Raw genomic sequence first — 22,883 nt, 5'->3', positions numbered from 1 at the left:
TTACTGCTTTATTCGAATACTGTTATTTAATCAAAAATATAAGATAAGTAAATTACTTTGAAATAATTTATTTCCCAAATTATTTCGTTATTTCTTATGTATTTTTATTTTTAGGTAATCTTATTTGTTATCTTATTTCTTTTTTAATTGCTATCTTTATTTCAGATAAAAAGTATTCATGTTTGGTAATAAGCTATATGCCAAAGAGTAAAATCCATGGAATAAAAAATGAGAGAAATAAAATTTATATTATATAAAATTATATATAATTATGAAAAACTTATGTGAAAAATTATATAAACTTTATGTATTAAAAGATTAGATAAAACATTAAAAGTTTTAAATACTTTTTTAGCCTCATAATCAATAATAGTTTGGTAATAACGTAAACACTCTATTTGAAGGAATTACGTAGCATTTAACTAGTTAACAGATGCCTGTGTGCAATTATCATTACTGTACGTTCCCAAATGCACAGAATTTTATTTTGTGTGACTGGAAAATTGTTCAAAAGGATGGCCAATTGAGTTATAACTGTTATCTTCATCGGTAATCGTATTTTGTTCGTATTACTTCCTCAACGAATAATCTAGATATAAAATTGATGTAAAATTGTAAGATATAAAAGTATTTCACACTCAATTGATCTTCGTGTATAAACGCGTTTCAAGCAGAGAGTTAAACGATTCGAAAGAAATATGGGAAATGAAGAACGTCTCTCGACCATATGAAATATTCCAGTCCCGATTCTGTCCTCGTTAATGTTATTGCATCGTGTAGAAGTCGTTCCATTTATCACGAGCATTTTGACTTAAATATAAATGAATACCTATTGCTTAAATAAGTAAATATGGCAGCAATATATTTCTCTCCTCTTTCTCTTTCGATTTTCCTCTTTTGTTTATCAACAACTGGAATTCTTCTCTTTCATTTGTCTTTATTTTCTTTCTTTTTTGGAATGTACATCTGTGTCCTGTCCTATTTCTTTCTTTTTAATGATACTTTGGAAAACTTTCTAGCCAACTTTTTGCAGGTCTCTTGCTTTTATGCGAATTTAATCCCTTAATACATGAAATATGTATAGAACATATAATTGTTTATTTTTCATCTTTTTTATGTAAGTATACTTATATAAAGCATATAAAGCTTTTATGTAATCTATTCCATTTTCATTCTTCCATAACATTTAGAAAAACCATTTAACTTCTAACTTCTTATAGGTACCTGTCCGTGTAAGAATGGCCTCATTTTAACTTTTTAATTAACATTACGACACTTATAGAAAGTTTTTGTAATGAAAGATTCAGCTTTTTGAATGTGAAATAGCTAGTGACACAATTGATTTTCTTCATCAACTGGTAATGCTATAAATAATCCATCTATTTTTAGTGTTAGCGTTAATTTCCTGGTTATTCGATTATATGGGATTTTTTAAATCAATTTCTGAAAATATTTTCGCAATAATTCCTTAATTCTTCTTTAGTTCGATGTATAATGATCAATTTAGTAAATTAATGGAATTACTATCATTTTTCGTAATTTCTTTAATTCTTCTTGCGAGTACTTCTTCCTTACTCGTTTTATTTATTATTATTATTATTTTCGAAAAGAGGGTACATTTAACAGTCGTCATTTTAAAGCATTAATACGTCATTCAAAAACCATATAAAGAAATATATGATTTTCGGTAAAAATATTGGTAACATTGATAAAAATTTAGAAATCTATTCCCTTTCAATATCCTTCTTTTCAAACTGTACAAGTTGACATTTAAAACACTTTTGATATCGATAAAAACAATGAATTTCGATATTTAGTTTCAACCGAGACACTGTATATATCTAAAGAAAATAAATAATGGAAAAATATTATTTTTGCTGACAAAAGTAAATTTGACATCCATGGTAGTAGTGGAAGAAATACTCGAAATTCGAAACTGATATATTTGCAAACTGTAAAACACGCTGGCGGATGTAATGGTGTGTAGATGAATTTTTGGTTTCGAATTTAGGGAATTGGTATTAGTCGATGAAATTCTAAATAAAAAAAAATGAGCATCCAGATATTTTAACAAATAATTTCATAAAAGTGCTGTTATCATGGAAATCAGACAAAGATTCAAGTCTCGTTGATATATCGAAACAAAACTTGTTTTAATTTCACTGAAAAATATTGCAAACTAAACAAGGAAATTCGAAAGAATATTATTAACAGGAAAATTTAAGAAACAGTTCAACAGTTTAAGAGGTCATAACATATTGGTTATTTAAAAGAAATCATTTGTCACATGCTAACATACTTGAAATAAATTGCATAACCGAGAAATAACTATAAATAAACTAAAAATATGTTTCTGTTTCTAAAATATTAATACGTGAAATATATTTAGCTTATATATTATATTAATGCTATGTATTATTTGATAGAATAATATATTTATTAAAATTGAAATTATTAAGATCATTGAAATTAAAATATATTGTACGTAATAATAACAAATAATGATAATATATATAATAAAATATATTTATACGTAACTGAAAATAATTATTTTAATTTTCTTTTTGATTTTAATCTTCCTTAATTCTTGTGCATGATTCAAACATGCAAATATTATGGACAGAAGGAACCTTAAGAAATTAATTATATCATAGATATGAATTTTCAGATATGATCTTTTCTAATTAAGGCAGGAAAAAGTTGTGTAGTAAAATGATTAAAGTAATAACGTTAAATATAGAATTTTTAATAAAAAAGTTAAAGAACAATCATTTAGGTTTTATCGTTTCTATGTTTAGCTTTAATATACTTTCGTCAATGTTGTCAATTTTTGCTGATAAATCTACAATATAAAATTGCAGCTTTTTATGGCTGTTTGCAATTTCTAATTACTTTGACTTATTATGCTTGAAAATCTTAAATTTGATTTTATATAATCTTGAAAGCACAATCCTTGCAATTTGGTTCATGCAAACTTCATGGGAAAGGTTTCTAATCTATTTTTGCACTAAGAATCTGCTTTATCATTTAACTAGAATAATATTCGATTGCTGAGAGATAATAGATCATGTGTTAAAATTTTATTCAATATCCTTTAGTTTAAATTAATACCAATTTAATAATACTGCATTTTTCGATACTTCGAACATTTATAACTTTTGAATGAATGGTTTAACAGAAATACGTTCTAGACAGAAGTTGTATGGTTTATAATGCAGGCTAAGGAAATGATTCATTTTAACTGCATTTTCATTTGGAATTTTTAGCCAGTCCACGTTTCAACTTTTACCAGAGGAAAATGAAGTTAAACCTTAATGCTCATTTTGAGGTTTCTCTGTTCTATAAAAATGTGAAATAAAAAGTTTTAATCGATTAGCTGGCATTTCTGATTATAGTTTACTATTTTCAATTAGCACAATCAGGTAATTCTTATTCACTAATATACAAATGTATTAGATATTTTATACATATTTATTTTCTCTTTTCATATCTTTAATTTAAATCCAATATCTTTAATAATAAATCTAAAAGTATCTTTGACAATAAATATCCCTAATATTTTTATTTCTAATATATATGTAATACCTTTAAAATTTTTATTTTTAATTTATCTCCTTTTAAGGGGTAAGTCAGTTTAAAATTTTAAGAAAATCGACTTTATTCATCTTAACAGCAATATTTAAAATATTCTAGCATATAAAACAAATTACTTATGGGTGTAAGGAAGCCAAAACCAATTCGCGATTTTGCGTGCTGTACCACATCGACACATGTATATAGACTTAACGTGACAGTCTATTAGCGTGGAACCGATTCTATAGATCGTAATATCAGAAAAATCGAGGAGTCGTCATCATATATGTCTACTTTTGATCTGCTTTGGATGGATTGACCCAAAATTCAAACGAAATTTTGCTAATCCTATTTAGCGTTTAGCTCAAGAAAAAGTTTATTTAGCGCCATTACAAACGAGAAAATTGGTGTGGATATTGCTAATATTTTCAATAAAGGCTTTTCTAGTGTCTTATGAAATATGAGCACTGTGAATTTAATCATAACACCAACAGCTGCTGTACTAAGTATCACGCTCGACGAAAAAATGATTAAAACACCTAATAGACAGTCGTTTAAAAGCGCTAAAAGAGGTCGAATTGCCCATGGAGACAGTCTATCAGCCGTGCAATAGACTAAAGTCAAAGCAGATAGTATGAGGTAGCGATGATTGTTCCGTCGCGGAACAAGGAAGACACCGTTACTGTCTTCCAAAAACCAGGTCTTTAGGGACAACAATTCAGAATCGGAAATTTTCATATTCATACCTTCTGCATGTTTGAAAACTTTCACCTTTATTATGACTTCCCGTGTCGCGGAATATGAAAATCCTTGAAAACCCTAATTTAACGAAATTATGCGACGGCTTTTAACACTTAGCTGACCGATCGGGGAGATCTCCCATTTTGACCTTAGCAACGCGTTTCTCTTTTTCGGTTATTACTTACACTACCTTCATTTGGAGTTGTTCGCAATTACTGACGAACTGCTTCTAGAAAGCACAACATATAATAAAATTCACCAATTCTTGAGACCCCTTATTCGGTATTTCCGACCCCCTTCCGACCCGTTACCGATCAATTTCTATCAGTCATAAAATCAGTTCGTGTTACTTCCGAAAAATGCCCGGTGGACAGCGTAGTTTAGGTTCCCCGAGCGCGGTGGAAACCGGATAGTTCGCTCTGGGGAGTGCGGTCGTCTAAGTGTTGAGACTTGGCTGACAATAGGCCTGAGGGCTCCACGTGGTCTGCACGCGCTGAGAGCCTCAGGCCCGAGCGAGGGGCCATAAACGACCGATGGGGTCACCAGCACGCGGCTGGACCCCACGTACCTAACCTTGAAGTAGAGGATTCCCTCCACCACCGTCCTCGTTTGGGAGAACCTTCCCTACCTTCAAGGTGACCGATTTGCGAACCAAAGGAACGCCCGTGGCCAAATCGGCCAATAATATTTGGCGAGCTCCCGATTTTTCCTAAGACCGAACTTAGGAAAATCGAGGAGCACAGTTCTTTTTAAATCGTCGAAGAGTTGAGTTCTCTTCGAATCGTCGAAGAAACCAGTTCTAATCGAGTCGTTAATCAGTTCTCTACGAAACGCCGAATAGAGAATCTTAGAGCCTACTCATCGAGATCATTAAGAGTTTAATTCCTGTCGTTGTACAAGAGTCTATCGTTCGACTCCAACCACGACCTTCTTTTCACTCGTGCAAACTAAAACAGTTGCTCAATATTAATTTGGCGGGCAACATTTCGTGTTTGCGAGACGGCCTTACAACCCGTCGAACCTCACAGAATTCACTGACCAAGCGACGCGACATTTTTTGGTCCTTCGATCCGAATAATAACCTGTGAAGCGATCCACGTACTATATATATTATCACGTTGACTTCCACACGCACTTTACGTGGTTTGCCCATGGCGCCAACATGAATATTTTATTATGCGATGCATGTTATGTTGAAATATTATTTACAACAGATAAGGTGAATTGTATAATCGCGTTTAATGTATTTTTCGTGGTGGGGGTCACCAGTGACCCCCGAGGCCCTGTAGACCATTTTTGCCATTACCAATTGTTTGAAAAGCAACTCAAAAAAATATTTCAATTCGCGATTTTAGGATGAAGTTAGCGATGTATTTAGTGAAATGTTCCGATGACGAAGATTGCATTTCATCGAGCAATTACGTAAGGAAAAAACGTCGTCACGAATTTAAAAAGAAACCTGGAAGTGTGCGAAATGTAAGGCGATTTTGCAAAGCGTGCTATGAAAATAATTCAAATCGGCTAGGAAGAATGAGAGCAAAGAATTGCACTAAAAAAGGTGGAGACATATTGTGCCGACTGTTTCGGTTCACCTTTTCCTTGTATAAATAAAATTATTTTTGCATGTTCTGTGTGGCATTAATTTCTTCGAACCATTATAGTAACAATGGTACTATTTAAAAATTTATCAGTTTCGATATTTACTCTGATTATGTATTTTTACTAATGGTCGCGTCGTCGGTCACCTGTGGCCCCCACGGCGCTGTAGCAAAGTTGAGTGCCAGTCCCCGGTGACCCCCATAACAGTCAACGTGTTAATAAAATATATCATTTATTTGTATCATATTATTTACTATATACTTATACTGTTACAAAACCATTACACAGTCATGGAACTGTTATAAAATATTAGAAGTATCATATCTATATATAATACCCTAAATATTTCTTATTTTTTTATTGTACTCTGCAATATCGGTTTTAAAATTACGTCGAATGTCACATCTGCGTGTAACGCTTCAACTAATTGCCAAGTGCTACTACCTAGTAGTGAATGGTGACAACCAAGTGGAACAATCAGCAGTTGCAAGTAAATAAAACAAAGTGATGGTTACGCTATCTGTATGAGGAAGTTACATAAGTGAAATGTTTAGTTAATTGTGTAACGTCCTACGGTATCGAATCTCTTCGATTTTCAAGAACGCTTATCACGCGCCAAATTAATATTTCGTGACTAGTTGTGATAATAAGGATCCAGAATGTGTGTGGTCAAAAGAGAGTTTTTATTTAGAGAAAAGTGTAGAATAGTTATAATGTAGACGTTAGCGGAGTACCGTTTCGAACACGCGTTTGTATGTGTAATTTAGATGTTTTAAGGATTGGTGCCGAAGACGAACTGAACTTTCGATTTTGCTCTATGTCCTGTCACGTCGTGTTCGGTCAGGTGTTTTCTCTAGTTTAGTTCTGATTGGGTAAAATAGATGTTGGTGGTGGAAAGGTAAAGAGTTTTAATTGGACAGAGGGTGTGACATAAGGACCTTTGGCTAAGGAGTAGGAAACTGTCAAGGAGCCGATTTCTGATGGTCAATGACGTGATTTATAAGTGCCGTCCGTCCGTCGCTTGTTGGGTCTGTCACAAGTGGGTCCCATCTGTCGCGTCTGGTACTAGTAAAATTCCTAATTTTGCTTTACCTTTATAAGCTTAATCCGCTAGAACGGCGTTGAGGCACATCGAACCTCCGGAATTGCAGTCGCGGTATAAAATATAAAATAAACCGTTAGGTCTGTTAAAAGTGTAGGCCTTAATTATAAAATCATATTCTAAACACGCTCTTCGGGATGGAACAAATTGTGTATCAAGTTCGTGTTTAAATCATTTATTTCTGTTAGAAACAATAAGTTCCATATTATCTCCTTTATTTATTACTAGATTAAGATTATTTAAGTTATTACGGGAGAACATAATACAAATTAGCTGACACACAAATCTATCTAGATAATCGGTGTGAATAAAACAGATTTTGAGTTATATTATGACTCAATTAAGAATTGAACATTTTTCAACCATAAATGTTATTTACGCGAAAAAATACGTATCTGATAAAATACAGAATAAGAAATAAGTTACGAATAAAGTGAATATATGTATTTTTGTATTCGGATAATTGGTGATTTGTACAGTTGAAATAGTACGCATGATCTATGACCTTGTGAAGTAGGCAACAATTTCAAAAGCAAATGAACTGAAACTTATACATAATTCATTAAGTTGTATAATCATTACTTCCTATTTCTCTTTTCTTTCATTTACTCCTTTTTTAAAATTATTACGATGTTTCACAATTTATGAAGCTTATGGCATTATATATGTATACACATATGTGGTTTGGAAAATGGCACAAAATACTGAATATAAAATATTCAAATATTCACATATACATATTTTCACTGACAGTTACCGTGTATTATTAACGATCATAAATAAAAATTTCCTACCGTATTTCAGATTTCGTAGTAAAATATTGTCTATAAAGTTCAATAACAACTGGAAAACTGAAATAATATGTAATCGATACATGTATCGAATTTTATGTAGTTAACTGTCCACGCTACTGATAATACACTGATAAAACGGTAAGTAGAAAATTTTGTTCTCCAAATAAATACATATACATATTATTTGATTCAATATTTAATCAAAGTACATGTGCATATAACGTATTGAATATCGGGTGAATTTTACATATGCACGATTTTTATTCGGAACACATTTTGACGCAGAAAACATATGTATTGTGGATGGAAATGCATTTGTTCAGTAACATTGCACTGCTCTTCATTTTATAAGGAACAATTTTTGACTATTTCATTAAAGCGACCGATTTTACGAAACTTTAAATATTCAAATTGCAAAATTGCGAAATCGATAGAAATATCGATATTGTAAATAATAATTTTAAAAAGCATTATGACACTAACAAAATGTTATATCCTTCGAGTACGTAGAATATTTGAAACCAGAGTATGATATTTATGAAGTTTGAATATTTGAATTATGTTCTGGAACAAATTGTATCTATTCCTCATTTTCAAATTAAAATGGAATTATTATTATTATTATTATTAAAATATACAATTATTCTCGTAATATTATATATTATAATTAAAAAAAGAAAATAAAGTGCATATAATTATCATTATAATACGTAATGTAGAAGTAATATATTATGCGAGACTCTGTGCTTATGTTTAAGAATATACATATATGTATACAGCAAAGATAATGTCACACACACAGATATGTATACATCAACATTAGCATACGTATATACATGTATAAACAGGTTAAGATAATAACGTTATTCACCTGGCATATTTTTGATATTTATAAAAGTATGGAGGAACTTTATTAACAAAGATACGATATGAAAGGGACACTAATATAATAGTAATTATTTTAAAGCTAAAGAGTTTTTCTAGATTTCCGAGATAGATTTTATAGGGGCCTTTCGGAGATCTGAAGGTTACGTATAGATTCATTCCTTTATTTAACTCCTAATTCGTCTAAAGATGGATGTTAATTAATATATCAAATTTATAATTACCCAACGATGGGTGGAATTTCGAAGTAAAATAATTCTACTTTTTAAATTGCATACGATTTCTTATTTACCGTTTTAAAAATATCGACGACCTTATGGCAGAAAATCTTCGAATTACTATTTTCCTGTAACGGAAAAATCGCCGAGTGCAAAGGATTAAGCGTAATTTTTATTCCTTACACAATACTGTGTGAAATGTAAATGACATGAATTGCAACTTTCCGTTGCTGACGAACAAAAGACAACGATTCACGTGTGTCCTCGACAACGTGCTGATTGGCGAAATCCACCTTTCGTATGCCTCGACGAGGCATTGCAAACGGTCTTAAATTTATCTAACAAGACACGATGTCAGTTTGAGATACCGATACACCGCACTAATTGCGAAACACGATGTCTTTGGTACACTTCACGTCGAATTAATGAATAATAGATGATTATTTGGGGGAAATACGGTTATTAAAGCGCGATAAGTACGAGCTGATTGGATTCGAAGAGAACCATCAGTTCGATGAAATTAGACGATTCGAAGAATTTTCGTTAGGTGGAATAAGTTAAAATTAATAACTTTGTAGTAAATTTTATATGCAAATATAATATGTCAATAAATGTACATATACATCTATATGTACATACATATAAATATTTGTATGCATGTATATGTGTATATTCATATCTATGTATATCTACATGCACATGAATATTTATATGCATATATATATGTATACTCGTATCTATATATATGTACATACATATGAATATTTACATGTTCATCTATATGCATATTTATATGTATATTGATGTATGTAAAATACATGTACGATATCTGCAAAAAATTATTTGCTCTAATTTAAAGTACAGTGTACTAAAATAGTTTCCCATTTCAAATTTTTCCAGTCACATTTCTAAATTCTTTTAGTTATATAACTACAGTGGAAAACATATAAGTTTGCAACTATAATGTGCATTTCTTTTTATACCACGTTGATATTTTATACTTTTAAAAATGTCACTGATTTCATGTATCAGGATTTATATGGAATAGCAGGTCGTAGAACTCGTCTTAATAAGGATTACAGTACTATCAAGCAAGAAATATGTAATGCCATTTAACCTCTCGAATGTTCATAACTTGTACACATATACATCGTGATCAACATCGTCTGCGCGGAAATAGTGTATATAAATTAACGATTTCTCTTGTATATCTCAGTGTTGTGCTTTAGTGCCTTTTGAACGTGTTCTGTGTGAGACTTTGACTTAATTCATATCAGTCGACTTTCAAATTATGTACTTACGTACTTTATTAAAATTATATTCATTTCAAATAATGTACTTTTAATTTCATAGTAATTCATATTTCTACATATACTTAATGTCTTACAAAATCGGCGCTATTGTGTATCAAATTATTAATAACGAAGCGTTTCGTTCGAGAATTTTAAGAAAATGAAGCTGGCCATAATCGGTTTTAAAAGAAAAAGTAATTTGTTTAATACTTTTATTTTACAAGTTATAATTGACTTAAAAGTAATTAACTTTTGTTCGACATATTTTTTCACCGATATTTTTGTCTTAAATATTCTTTTTATTTTTGCCAATTGAGCTTTCATATATTATTTACATATTTCGCATTTCTTTTTATTTAAAAAAAAAAGGAAGCATATATTAGTAGTGTTTATGTACGTATTGATATTTATAGAAATGACGTTCTTGTTTTGCCAGTAATCGCTGAATGCATTTTCTGCACTTTCGATAAATTATGCATTCATACAAAAATTATGCTCTTATGCAGAATATTTGCAATATGCAAAATATACAAAGTTTACATTTTTTAATAATACAGATTAATTACACACATTTCCGTCATAAATCATAAATTTATCTATATTTCACAAAAATTATAAGTTACTGGATTTAATTTCTGCATATGTAGTAGTCGTTTGCTATAGATAAGTGTATTTGTGATTGACAAATCACAAATAAGAAGTTCAATTTCTAATTTACATATGTACTGCATATAGTTAATTGTAAGACAGACACTTCCTTGGTTCTAGCAAATTTTCATAATCATAGATCAAGGATCAGTTTACCTTTAAAGTAATAGCTTGAAAATTTTTTATTCATTTTTTAATTATTTAACCAAACAGGAAAGCATGACAGTGCAAAAATATTGTTCAAAATGAGCACTAATACTAGCATAACCACATCAATAAAAATAACTAGCTTCAGACTCTTTATTTTTACTGTTCAATAATATTATTAAATAAATATTTAATATATTTATTATTTATTCGTATAAATGTAATTTCCACTACTAACAGTGTGGTAATGGTTACATAGATTTTTAAATATATATATATATTGGAATGAGTGGAACAAGTATGCATGGGATGGAAATATCTAATGAATTCAAGTTATTATGATAAATGAGTATGCATGTAATGATTGAGGTGTTGTGTGAATTGAGTATGTCAATGTAATGTATGAAAGAAGAAAGAAAAAAGGATAGTGATTTATCATACGTTAGTTGCAATTGAGTATTAATAGTGAGAAAACATGTGAGCATGTGATAGTGATAAAATAATTATATTTCAACCCAATATTTGTGTTTGATAATCTTTGTAATTAAATAAATAATTCTTCTTATTGTTATTAAATTTCATCCACCACTAACAAGCAGTTCTCTGTAGAGAAAACATACTAGTGTTAATAATCTCTTTTCGTTATTACAAGTTACTGGATGTTCTTATTGGACAAATTGTAAAGCTTCGTAGATACACACAGAAAAATGAAAAGGAACACTGTGGCGTAATATTGAACACGACATTTATACTTGCTTTGTTTAAATTCAATTACGAAGGAAGACCATACAAAATTTTAATTTTGAAATTCAAATTCACCGAATGACACGAATAACCAATTCAGAATTTTCTTCCGAATTCTCTCTGATTATATCTGATCACCTGTGCACTAGAGATCTTCGTTGAACGTCTTTTTCCTCTTCTGTCTTGAAGATTGAAACTTCCAACTCGAAACTTTCGAATCTATCGGCAACTAGCGTGAAAAGTCACGGCACTCTGAAGTACGAAACGAATGTTTTGCGCTGCATCTGTTGCACTATTACCAAGTTGAAACTCGTAGGACATATATGTAGGTACATACACATGTATACGGATAACGTCACTAATCACTGCAAATCCGTACGAATCTTTTATTTTTCAAAAATAGGAAACTGAAATAATATTTTATTTTAGCTCTTTTACGTTACATAGATTAATAACTATAAATAAATAACTCAATAGTTACAAGTTTCATTGTTACGTTAGAAAAAAATTGTAATACAATACTCTTATAAGGAAGAAATTAAAAGCATTACATTTCATAAGGCAAAGATCTAATATACTACTGTAAAAATATATGTACAATATAAATACTGTATAAATAGTATTGACAAATATTAATTTATTCAGATATAAAATAAATAAACAACAAAATTATTTTTTATTTTTGTCATGGTGAAATAAATAAATTGATTATACTATAATTAAATAAAGTTACATGAAGTTATATTATATTATGTTAAATTATATTTAATTATAATATAATTAAAATTATATAACTATTATCATATATTAAATAAATTTTTCTGTTATTCTATTATAATATTCCTATTAGATACATGCATAGAAATCAGTGATTTTAAATAATATTACAAAGAAAAGTATTCAGTTGAAAGAAATTTTGAAAAATTTCGACGAAAAATTTAACAAAATATAATAAACGAAAGATTTCAGTACTTTTTATTTATTCCTTTCAGATCAGAATAATATATTTTTACTTGTTTCTATGTTTTGTTCCTTCAATACCATTTTATCTAATAAACATTGTTGCTTTTAATAAACCTCGTATTAGAGAGTTTGATCAAAAACATCTCGCCAGAAATAACATCCGGTCAAAATTAATGAGAAAACATATTTTCAAATTACAAAGAATGTTTCCACAACTCATTAGCTGATTATTAACATTTGCCTCGTATAATAGAATTTGTCCAGCATTTTAAGCGAAGTTAATTTTTTCTCTCTTTAACACTGTTCCACTCTGTCATATTAATATCCATTACTATATTTTATACAAAGTGCTCGGTTAATTGTTGTCTAAATGGAATCTATATATCAGGCAACTCGTATCACAATTAGCTGAAAATGTAAAAGAATGAATGTCTTTTCTCCCCAGTCATAATTCCATTTTATGAATATCAAGCCTAGCATTATACGTAGGAGAGTATACTCCTTGGTGAATGCAAAATTAGAATGGGTTTAAGACTAGGCTGACTATGACGTACACTGTATGAATAAAATTAGTGTACGGAATTGGTTGATCGTAGGAATAAAAATTGGTGTGGCCTGGTTTCGCAAATATTGAGCTTCAGAAAATATCGTAGATTTTTAAACTTTGATTTACCGAAACGAAGAGAATAATGGAAGTGGGTAATTATGCAAACTATAATCACATACATATGTTCCTCTGAGTTATAAAGAGCTTTCGAACAATTTTTGAATTTAGCTTATTTCTATAATTATAGATGATTTTTTAATTACATGGTCCCTCATGGAGCATAACGCAGAATTATTGGATTAGATTTGATGTCAGATTATGCTGGGTTAAGAAAATATTAGAAGAATATTAGAAGAATAGAAAAATTAGAAGCGAAAAATTAGAAGAATATTTATTACTTTTAATTAATTTTATTTTGTAGGTGTAGATAGTTAATTGTTGATGTAATGATACATATGAGATTTGAATAAAATAACTCTTACTTTCTAAATTTTTAAACCATGATTTTTTCGAAATCGAAGCTGGAAATGAAATAATTTCATTCTTTCTTTTCGGTATAGTTTTGCATATTGAATCACCTTTTGCCTGGTTGTATCACCAGTTATGTACCAGATATCCTGTATACACACCCTGTATATTTCTATTGTACTACATCAAATATTCATACAAGATCGTACATCATACGTTGAATTTCATTTTACAATTTTTAAAGAAATATAAATTAGAAGGTTTAAAAAAAGGAATTGAAAAATCAAAAATATTTAAATTAAGATAAGAAAATAAATTTATGATTATCGTATGTGAATGTTAAAGAAATGAAGGATTATTTTAAGCAATTACGATTACATTTGAATAAATAACTCGTATTTATTTTTTCTAACTGTCTATCGAAAAGAAAATTAGTTCACCTTAAACTTGGAATAGCATGTTTAAAGTGACTGAATGAGAAATATTGAGGATTTCCATCGTGTGTAACTTTAATGGTCTCCATTTTGAGTTTATTGAAACAGCAAATCGTGCAAATTTAGTTGACAGGAATATAGGTATAGAGAAAGAGGTGGAATTCATTCAACCTAAAAGTGGAAACCGACATCAATGAGGGAAAGGACTAAATCTGTAGAATATCGCGACGATTATTATAAAAGGGACCATTACTGCTCCAGGTTGTTAAAATTTTACTCAACCATATCAGAGTTTGCAATACGTTTGTGTTATCGATCTTCCGACTGGATGAGCATAGACGTTTCTCTGCATTATTTTATGTGCTTTAACAGCTAAATCCTACGTTCTCATAATATTCAAGTTCTGTGACACGCAAAAAATGATTCAATGTTGAAGTAAATATTCTACAAGAAGTTAATTTCAAGTAATAAATAATACAAGTAATAGTAATTGAACAGACATTTAGTTATAATTATTAACAATTATAAGAAATTAAACAAGAAAAAAAGTAACTATTTATTAATCTTTAAAATATTTTTGTATTTATTTTAAATTATATATACCTGAATTTATCAATCTGAATTTTATGGAAAATATAATAATAATATAAAAAATAAACTAATGTAAAGGATTATAAAATATAAATCTTGATGTCATTGTTGTTGATGATTTACATGCAATCTAATTTCCAAATGTAAATACAGGGAAAACATTCTACAAATTCGACTAAAGAGTAATTGTGTAATTGTAGTAAATAACTCAAAATAATGTTAAATACTTTATATAAATTATGAGTTAAGAGTCGATGTGTTTTTGAGACCATAGACGCCCAATTAAGGACGTTTTCCTTGAATTTATGCATCAAAGTGATTGATTTGATATTTCTTATTATAAATGTAGTAGATAGAATTCACGTAAACTTGACTACTTTGACTACTGTCGATTTGGTTCTGATCCACATATTTGTTCTATCTGGATGGGGGTTCAACTATATTAATTTATTACTCTTAAATTCTTAAAAACTGGTGAAATTACACTACATTAAATTCGAAAACCACATTTTGCATAACTATTTGATCTTATTTTCGTGAATAAAAATTTAAAAAATTGGAAAATTAAGAAAATTTATTATTTTCAGATGTTCAAATAGAAACTTACGCTTAATTTCCTATTTCTGAATCATAATTCACAAGTATTGCAGAATGCTTTACAAACTCAATACATTTAAATAAATTAATGAAAATGAAGAATTGATGTTTTACATTAGTTATACCTGTATGACTCTAAACATAGCGCGGGTAACGAAAGTATTCGAACACAATATTTCAAGGGAATCCTTTAATCCAAAAATTCAAATTCTAATAAAAATTTATCAATACATAAAATATAATGGATTACATATGAAATAGTATTTCTGTTGGCAGAAAATCTTCACCCCTGTGAGATCCTATTTAGAAAACGAAAAAATTGTTGAAACTTTAATTGTTAACTAAATACATGCCTCTTCAGAGATATTTTTTTGCTGACAAGAAAACAACGTGTAAATATTTCGGTGTAATCGACCATGTAATTTTTGAAATTTTATCTACGCCAATTGGAAAAATTACATTTCATGGAAACTTTCCTTAAAGAGTCTAAGTTTTGAAAAATCATTCCATACAAAACTATGCAATCACATCAGTACGTTATCAATACATTTTTAATTAAATATACTCTCAAAAACTGAAACAAAGATAAGTCGATTTGAGATGTGAAATCTCGCATGAAAATGACAGCTTAAAATAATCGAAAATCAATTTATTCCATTCATACACCATTAATCGCGTTAATTAACTATCGCAATTGTTTCAACAATTTCTCGAAACCTGAGCAAAGTGCGAAGATGACTGGTTGAAAAATCTGGCTCTCCGTTACTAACGTGTCGTTTCCCCGGCTGGTAGTGTTATTTATTGTTCGACCCGATGAATGTCATTTAAAATTTCGATATAAATTAATTTAAGGGGGAAAAGGGGTTTCCAGGGGTAGTGCAGTGGGACGAGGCGTAATGGCTCGGAAAATGAAGTTCTTGTAGCCCGGCTGAGAGAGAATCTCTCTCCCTCTATTTCACTCTTCCGCTTTTACCCTTAGCCGCTTCCGCCTCTGCGGCAAAGCAACCCGCCAGCTACCTACCGTTCCTCTTCTCATCGGGATTCCCTCCTTCGGCTGTTCGGGTCTCTTCGTTTATCGTCGGCCGACCGAGATCCTATCCCCTCCACAGCATTCGACTCGCCGCGTTCTTTCCTTGTTTCTCTTCGTTGCTCCTCTAGCCAGAGACTCAACATTGCCTGTTGAAATATCCCTTCGCCTTTCCCCCGCCAGTCTTCCATCTACGTTCAGCCAGCCACTCCGCTTTGCTATTATCTTAAGTAAACAGGCTACCTGTGCGCTCGGGAATTCCAGATAAAGTCACATGTTATCAAAATCCCGACGCAGCTTCGAGCGGCCCGCTGCGTTTGCATCGTACTGCCGCTACTACCCCCACCTCGCCCACCGACACCCCCCACCACTACGCGCGCGCTCCGTCGCGTTCTGCCGCCCTTTACGAGCCAGACACGATCTCGTTAATTCCGTTAAGTCGCGGCCTTACGTTAATACGAACCGGAAGATGGAACAATTGAACCCGATTGCCGGAGACGTTTCAATGTCGCCGGTGATTTTTCATCCCGGAAACACACCGTTCCGGAGGTAACATCGGGCCTAATGGCGGTTCTGAAGTTCAACGTCTTTCAATCTCTATCCGTCTTCATCCGAGATTCTATTTTATTCGTTGGAGATGGTGATATGTGAGGGAGAAAATTATCTTCCGCAGTGTTTAGATAGGAAAGGAAGATCTTTGCTCGGAGCTGATTGCGATGATGGTATTCCTGCTAGAATATGTCGAGTGAGACGTGGTAGATTGGTTTCAGGAAACTGATATTATATGGATCAGTGATGTATGGAAAACAGGTTGTTGAAGAAAGAATAACGAAAAATGAGCAAAAGTGTACCGCTTTTTATCTGTATATTTATTTAACCAGTTAGCTGTAATCGACGAGTATACTCGTCGTGGAGAAATGGCAGTATTATGTATCATGACGAGTATGATGACGAGACGTCATTCGTAAAATTTAATTGTCATTGGTTATTTAAATTGTAATTTTAGCGGAAACTAAAATATATTCGTAAATTTCAAGATGTTTAGAATATTTGAAGGTTAAGACGAAATGAAACGATTTGTGCATTCGCGTATACACTGGCTGGAGCTGCTTATCAGTTTGTATAATCAATTTATATATGTGCGACGATAATGTTGTTTAGATGTAGCGTAAAACCCGCAAAAACAAAAGTCGAAAAGCAAGCAGCCTAAAATTAAAACCTGAGAGTGATTTATGATAGGGTTTCGTCACAGGGCAAATGTGGATTATTTGATTTTTGTTGCATTTTTCGTTTATTATGTATATAATATTTGTTTGTGTTAAATGGATAAGTAAATGTTAGTAATAAAATTGTTAATTTTATAAAATAAAACCACCTTCTTTATCCGATATTTTAACAACGACATTTTCTCTGTCATTGACGAGTATACTCGTCATCGCTCGATTTTCGCGACACATATAGGTGCGCAATATCAAAAGAGGTCGCCACAGTTAACGGGTTAAAATTGCCTGCAAAATTGACTTACAGCAGACATTAATCACTATTGTTACAGTACTATTTATATATAAGGCACATGTTATATGTTAATTATATATTGTGCAGTTACATACGCCGATAATTAAAGTTGACTAGAGTTTACTGATAAATTCAAAAAACATTATATTACTGATAAATTTGATTTTCTCTAAAAAACATAGTTTTTGTCATTTAGGTAAATTTTAAAAGGTACTGACTGCTTTTCTCTTTCTCATAAGAACTTCGTGACTTTATTGATAACTGCATGTTGCAGTTATTACACACAAATTTGTTCGTTTTCGTCATTTAATAGTATCGTGTTTTCTTTTTCTGTTATAACTGACACAAGTATTATTAAAATTAATAATGAGTCGAAATGATTACTATTGTAACTATTTATGAAATATCTAATTTAAATAGTTCTTAGTAATTAACATGGTTTTTATTTCTTTTCATGAAACTCAGATTAATGCTCCTTTTTATCAGTGTTCTATAATAATATAGTTTTGGATGTCATTATTTCCTTCTTCGTTTGTTTATTCAGCTTAATTTCCATATCTACATAAAATGAAACATTAATTATTAATGACCTAATTTATTCCTGTTCACATAATTATTTTAACACTAAGGATCACCTGTTTGTGTATATAGGTATTGACGAAAGTTAAGAAACAAAGTAATAATTTGTAAATTCTTGCACATTTTTTATCTTTCGAAATATATAGAGTAAAATTAAAAATATACATTATACAAAATATCCAACAAAAAATTTATTTATTTATTTATGTATCGATCGATTTATTTTCAACTATAATATATGTATCTTAGAAAGCATAGATTATACAAAAGTTCGCAAATTATTATTTCGTTTCTTAACTATTATCAGTATGTTTATTTATGCACGTGAATTATTAATCTAACAAGTGTCTTATCGCACGTGTTATCTATACTGAAAAGTATATACAGCCATTTAATTGATGTGTCATGTTCACAAAAGCAACACAAAGGATAAGGCATTCTGCGAGCGTGTTGAGTTTCTACAGCTTGGACGGATAGCTGAATTACAGAGTTTGCCAGTAACATACTACGTAAGTCGCTTTCCTTATCCGTTTAACCCTCATGAAGTCGTCAAGTACAAGCTAAATACTACTATTTCGAGAATCGAGTTTCACATCAGAGGACGTCAGATACCATTACGTATCGTAATTCTCTTGTCTTCCGTCGCACCCTTCGCGAGCTTCATGAAAATGTCGTTTGAGGAAAGATGTAACCCTTCGTTGATTCCATTAGAGCGTGAAAGGGAAGACATGAAATCACTCGGGAAAAACAATCGAGGCAAACATAATATTCAAGTGAACTTGTTAATACATTTAGTAGATTTTCCAGGAAACCTCTTATTGCAAAGCCTTTATAATGAAGCAGATTGTTCCATTATTCACCTAAAATGAAATCAAACCATTATGTTCATAGAATACAACAATTCGAGAATTTTATCTTAGAAAATTTTTTAGTTGAAATACTGTCGAGGATAAAAATTTTTTGTTTAAACTAATTCTAGGAAAATCTCCAGTGTAAGTGAGAAAGTAATTTTTAATACTTGACTAGCAGTATATGAATCTTCCTCTGATGAAATTAATATTAAAAATTCGGATTAAAGGAAACAACGTAATTGTTACCACTGGTCACATGAAAATCCATTTTGGGAGAAACTTGTAGCATTTCAATGATGGAAGTAATAAGATTATAAGTAATAAGAAGTAATAAGATGCCAGATCAAAATTTAAAAAACAGTTTTAAATTCATACAATGGAATTAATTTTAAATTATTACCAGAATTAGTAAAAAATTTGTATAGAAAAAAGCGGAAAAGCAATTCTATATTTTTGGTTAACAATATACATAATAGTTAATAATAAACGTGATTGAACTTTTTCAAATTTTTATACAGTCTTATTCATGACTTTAATATTTATTTGTTTATATTCTATTCGGAAAAATTTATTTTTCATTTTTACCTAGAAATGAGATCATGTTAATTATTGAAAATTTTTGAATTTAATGAATTTACACTTATCAGGAAACGAAATGAAGAAAATAAACTTGGTACGAAACAGTTGGCAGCTTTGATAAATGAAATTTCCAGTTTTATTTTAATAGTACCGAGCATTTTATGTTTTCCTGTTCTTAATACTTTCTTCAGTATTTTAAGTATGAACATACACATATTTACTGTACTCCGTTTATACTTAACTTACGTCTCCATGTATAGTTTACTTCTAATAATTACCCGTTACCTGCGTAATTATCTTTTATGAATCTATTAATTTCAGAATGCAGTGAACGTACACAATTTCCGGAACAAGTTTATAAGAAGATTATACAATCATGTACAGTCATACAGTATGTGATAATACATTTTATGATTTTAATTGTTTCTCGAGTAATTCGAAAGCAATATATTTCATAGAAAAGAAAAAGGAAATCATATAATACTAAATCAAATTTGATTTTATAGAGAATGGTTAGAATTGTATGAGGCTGTTGATAAAAACATTCGAAAAAATTGCTATCTTTGGAATTTTTTGTAAACGTTTCAAAACTCGATATTTTTTATTCATTCATCGCCTGAAGCCAACATGACATATAGATTTTATGGCCAGATTCGAGTTTAGCACACAAAAATGCGTGGAAAATCTCTCCATTTTTAAACAAGATTGATGCATTTCTTAATACCTGTACTATCATTTAGTTAAACTCAATTTTTCCATAAACTGAACAAATTTGTAGAAAATAATTAAAACTGCAATTAATATTCTACCGTATTAATAACAAAGATGTGTCTTGTGTGAGCTGCTTATAGTTCAAAGTGACTAAATCCATTTCTACCTTTTACAAATTTTGTGCCAAAATACTTGAAGCTTAACTTTATAAACCCAAAATAAATTTTTATATTATGTTTTGGGAAATTAATCGATGACAAATGAGCTACTCATATACAGTTATTAACAATAGTTATAAGGCAAAGTAAACATTTGCGAATTTTTATATAATTTTCATCTTCTGAGATACGTAAATTAAAATTAATAGCGCGTTATGCATTAATAACCAATGAACTCGTTTTCAAACGTCTTGAGTAACGTCTGTGTTTGTTAAAGGAGTTATAACGTAAAGGAATAGTAATCAATGGAAATGGTGGGAAAACTGTATAGATTTGTATTGAACGGGCGATTGGTTAGAACTGGCCTGTTTAGGGCCACACAGGTCACAGGACGTCTCCAGAAAACATGAAACAAAAGACAAAACGCAGGGGATGGGATCGCTCCTCACATTGCTAGGATGTACAGTTTACTTTAATATTTAATTTTACTACAACAATTTTTAATTTTAATCTATGCATTTTAGAAGATAGAAGGTACACAAAAATTCGCAAATCATTTCTTTGTTTCTTAACGTCTATCGATAAGTACAAAAATAAATATGTACTTAAAATTTGCATACATTACGTTAATCCCTCAAAATACAGGATATCATAGGGTATGCTATTACAATCTCGTGTATCGTTCTATGTAGATGTAGATGGAATGTAGATATGCAAATGGAATATGCAATAAATCTGTTTAATCATGGTGAAATAAACACATCTCTGGCATAGTCATAAAGATAGGGTGCAGGAATTGTTGTTATTGGCCAAAAGTGTCACATCTACAAATTGGACCATATAGCATCGCATGACGAAGACATTGAACTGGATTCGAGACCAAGTGGAATAGAGCGATAACGAGTGATGCAACTATCTTCAAAACAATAGCGTAAACGCTGAATCGGTGAATACAAATTAAATACAAAATAAAAAGGTGTGACGATGTGACTGTGGGCTATAGGAATTCAAAATTCTCGGCTATAACGCGTGAACAACCAATAACAAAGATTGTGGGAGTATCGTTAGGCTAAAGGCGTAACGTCTCTTGGGTGGCAATCTCAAATTAACCGTGATACCTAATAGTGCATACAGAGAGAGAGAGAGAGAGAGAGAGGGAGAGAGAGAGAGGGAAATACTGTACCTATATTTTGTATCGTCTCATATCGTTAAATAAATATCTGTTCGTTTGTTATTGAATTTATAATTACACGTGTCCGTCAATTCAATCCAACAGCAACCCATTTTATCAGTATGTCAACAAATTGCACCCAGAACTTAAAAGCATACGTCAAAAGTGAAGGTATGTAAAACAACTGGTGTGCACACTCTTCCTGTTTAAATACTTATTGGTCAAAATCGTCATATCAGCTCTGTAAAATTTTTCTCCATATTTTACTTCGTATTTAATTCTTTTAAAAATTATTGAATAAAATATAATATACAGGGTGTCCCAGCAACGGCAGATCAACCGGGACGGTGATGATTCTACATGCAGAAACGAATGGAAAACAGAAGAATAAAATTTTTTAATTCGAAGCTTCGTTGTTGAGAAAATCAACTTTGAATATCCACCGAGTATACACAGGTATACTAATGGCCCATTCATTTTTGCCAAAGTTAACCCTTTGCACTCGAGAGGTGCCATTTGATAAAATTTCGAAGATCGATATTAATTAATGAGTCAAATTTAAGATAATGTAACGGTGTGAGAGGTATCGAAGTCAAATAATTCTACGTGTTAATTATTATACAATTTCTTACTTACTGCTCAAAAGAATATCGTCAGTTTTATAGCAGAAAATCTTTGAACTCCTACTCTTCTTTAGCCAAAAAATCGTCGAGTGCAAAAGGTTAATATATATATAACCAATTATATGATATGTATAGTATTATTGCTATATATTGTTACTCTATCATTACTGTATACATATAGACACACGCACACGTATTGATTTCCCTGTGATATATTAAACGCCAATTTTTCATTCTATATCGCTATCTTTACGGAGGAAATAGATAGCACAGAGGCAAAACAGGAATTGTTATCGTCTTCTGTGACACTCTAATCGAGCTGATTG

The 22,883-nt window shown here is 30.8% G+C and overlaps 1 protein-coding gene across 2 annotated transcripts in view; it reads left to right on the top strand.

The window, feature by feature from the left end:
• Positions 1 to 22,883, top strand: part of LOC108550074 (4-coumarate--CoA ligase 1) — a 66,825-nt gene that overhangs the window by 6,584 nt on the left and 37,358 nt on the right. Inside the window, exon 1 of one of the 2 annotated variants that reach the window (XM_017903680.1) lies at positions 18,901 to 18,973. The exons of the other annotated variant lie outside the window; for it this stretch is intronic. The gene's annotated coding sequence lies outside the window, so the exon portion shown is untranslated. Of the gene's footprint in view, positions 1 to 18,900; positions 18,974 to 22,883 lie in introns of those variants that run through there. 2 annotated transcript variants of the gene reach the window in all.

This window comes from Eufriesea mexicana, unplaced genomic scaffold (genome assembly GCF_001483705.2).
Source record: "Eufriesea mexicana isolate 0111107269 unplaced genomic scaffold, ASM148370v2 scaffold2467, whole genome shotgun sequence".
In the NCBI taxonomy this organism is placed as follows: Eukaryota; Metazoa; Arthropoda; class Insecta; order Hymenoptera; family Apidae; genus Eufriesea; species Eufriesea mexicana.
Note: the sequence above shows the minus strand (reverse complement) of the source record. Positions and strands in the feature narration are given on the sequence as shown.